The sequence below is a fragment of the Megalopta genalis genome, unplaced genomic scaffold (genome assembly GCF_051020955.1).
Source record: "Megalopta genalis isolate 19385.01 unplaced genomic scaffold, iyMegGena1_principal scaffold0074, whole genome shotgun sequence".
NCBI classification, from domain to species: domain Eukaryota; kingdom Metazoa; phylum Arthropoda; class Insecta; order Hymenoptera; family Halictidae; genus Megalopta; species Megalopta genalis.
The window spans coordinates 289363-292500 of record NW_027476143.1 but is presented as its reverse complement, the minus strand read 5'-3'; positions in this window follow the sequence as shown (position 1 = coordinate 292500).

Sequence of the window (3138 nt, the reverse complement as noted above, 5' to 3'; positions counted from 1 at the left end):
GGAGCTGAACGGCCGCGGTGCTTGCGTGAGGTGCTTGACACCCGCTACCGTAGCTGGCGAAGCTCCGCTACGCCAACAAGCAACATGCCTATCTTCGCTAGACGGGCACCAACCATGTGCAGCCGCCTAGTTACGCCAATAGGCAAAGAATAACCAACACACGCCACCCTAGCACGCTGCATAATCATTGCTGACGTGTAGAAGAAAGGGGGTGAATACATGTGGCAGAGTGCCGTCACTGCGGAGGGCGGTGGCGGGCGCCCGCTGCCGCGGTCAAGCGGCAAAGCAAAACCCTCCTAATAACCTTTTATACACAGTTGGAGTAGGTAGCACAGCCTACCCAACTCAAAACAAACTTGAAAACTCCTTACACGGACAAGGAGTCAAGACTGGGTCTTCCGTACCCAGCCTAATGAACGATGAGCGAAGGCGGCGATTTACCCACGTTCGGACCCCTCGTAGGTGTTCCGTCGGGGGGTAGGTATTAAAGTTTTTGTGTATGCCAACATGGCGAGGAAACATATCTGCGCCACCTCCGTGGTGGCCAGATTCGCAATAATTGTCCCTATCTACTTCTCCACACAGCGTGGCCACGGGTCGGTGTCTTTGACCGAATGGCCCATATGTGGCAAGCCCTACGGGGTTGGTTACCCGTATGCACTTTGTATGTATACTCGTACTCACTGAGCAATCGACTCTTCTGTCCGAGCGATGGAAAAATTTTTTAAAATGCATCTGTAAGATTTGGAAGCAAATCGTACCAATTGAAAACTGTGGCTAAAATGAATAGCCCAGTGGAGAGAGAAAACTATCAAAAAACTGATTTTTTAAATCAAGAGGTGTCAGAAATCGAAATGCCTAGCGCGAGCGGAAGAACACGCTTTCTCGCCAGTCCAGCATGTGTCCTGTCCGTTCTTCCTCGGCTTGCCGATTTTGCCCAGATCAGAGGTTTCGTGCTTCCGGCGGTCAGAAGATCAGCGTGAGCGTACGCGCTTCCACGACTATGGCATCACCCATGTCCTATTACTAGGACTATAACTATGACTATGGCTATTCAAACGGACACGACAACGGAACGAACGGGAAAGGACGAAGGCGGGCAGTTAACTTTAATTACAATAATGCCTAAAAGACAATATAAAGCTAGAGCCTCGGACACAGGGACTCCCGTCCCTGGGGTCCCTGTGGCGGAATTAACCGCTATGGACAGGAGGGACATTGGCAACGACCTAGGCAATATAAAAGGACTAGACTCTTCTAAACAATTGGACGGAATCGGTCTTCGCGCCGTCCGCGTCCACCTCGTAAGGTGCGACGCTACGAATTTAGGGAAAAATAGGAAAAACAACCCCCGCGTCCCCCCAACCCCAACGCGAAACCGCGACCCCGCGACCGCGAATGTAGCCACGGGAATCAGGATACTACAGCTGAACATGCGACATTCGGCTGTAGTAACGGGCGAAGTTAGGGAGTTAATAGCGCAAAAGCGACTGGACGTCCTGCTCTTGCAGGAGCCACACGCCAGTAAGCAAGGCGCAGGTTATAGGGTAAGCGGATTAGGGACCGAAGTGAGGGTGGCGGCGGTGAAAACCCACTCCCCGTGGGCCGCTGTCGCCATCCCCAACCCTCACTTTGAGGTCACGTTCATCTCTCAACTCAGTAACCCGCACTGCGCATGCGCGGAAGTGCTGACCCCCGGCTTCTCCTTCTACGCGGTATCTCACTATTTTCAATACCAAGACGAGATAGAGAAGCACCTCAAGCACTTGGAAACGGTTCTCCTGGCATTGAGGGGGAAGAGAGTTATAATTTCTGTCGACGCGAACGCGCAATCCTCGCTCTGGAGCCCAAATAGCACAGACGAGAAGGGAGCGCAGTTAGAAAGATTAGTTTCCGCGTTTAGATTAACTGTAGTTAACGACGCTAGTCAACCACCCACCTTCTGGACGCCAAAAGGATCGTCATACATCGACGTTACCTTGGCATCCCCCTCCATGACGCCCTATATTAAGGAATGGAGGATAAGAAGCGAATGGACGACTAGCGATCATAACGCCATCGACATCCGGCTGCGGGTACCTAGGGCCGCGACGGGAAATCAGGGAGCAACGAACTCTCGGTTCGACACTCGTCGAGCGGATTGGGAGCGGTTCTCGGAGGCCCTGTCCGACCACTCACGGTCGAGGCTCGAAGTCCTGAGTTTGGAGTCGGTGGAAGATGTAAATAGGATGGCAGAGACGCTCACAGCCGTCATCACTGACGCCTGCACCGCGTCAATGCCTAAGAAGAGAAAATTTAGAAAGTCCAACCCGTGGTGGACCAAAGAGCTAACAAAGCTCAAAAAGGCCGTGTACAGGCAGAGGCGTGCCTTCCAGAAGACGATAGACGGACCCTCCCGCCTCCAAAAACTGCAGGAATACCGTACTTCGTTGCGGAACTACAGTAGGAAGGTGAAGAGGACGAAACGGGAAAGCTGGCAAAACTTCGTGACGTCGAACGGGAACACGGAGCCCTGGGGCATCGTATACAAGCTCCAGGCAAATAAACTCCGTGTAGAGAAAGTGATAAGCACACTCCGGCGCAACAATAAAAGTACAACCGGTGCTTTAGAAACCGCCAGCGAGCTTCTGGAAGCCCACGTCCCTGACGACCGACCTGAACTCGATTCGCCGACACAAAGGGTTCTCCGGGAAGAGGCGCGAATCGCCCCGAATACCGCCGACGCCTCGCCCTTTTCCTTGGTGGAGGTGGCCGGAGCAATTCGTTCCTTCGAAAATAAAAAGGTGCCAGGACCGGACCTCATCGAGGTACAGGTCCTGAAGGCCTCCGCGAAAACGATCCTCGGGGAACTCTCGCGACTATTCAATGGGTGCCTTCGATGGGGCGTCTTCCCCTCCGCCTGGAAGGTGGGCTCTCTGAGAATCCTCCTGAAAGGCGAAGGAAAGGACGAGAAGGACCCAAAATCCTACCGACCAATATGTCTCCTCTCCGTGATCGGGAAAACTTTCGAGAAGCTCCTTAAGAGCAGATTAGAGCAGACGGCGATGGCGACGGGACGCATCTCCAGCAGACAGTTCGGGTTTACGCGCGGAAAGTCGACTGAAGATGCAATTGTCGAGTTGCGCCGCATGGTCGATG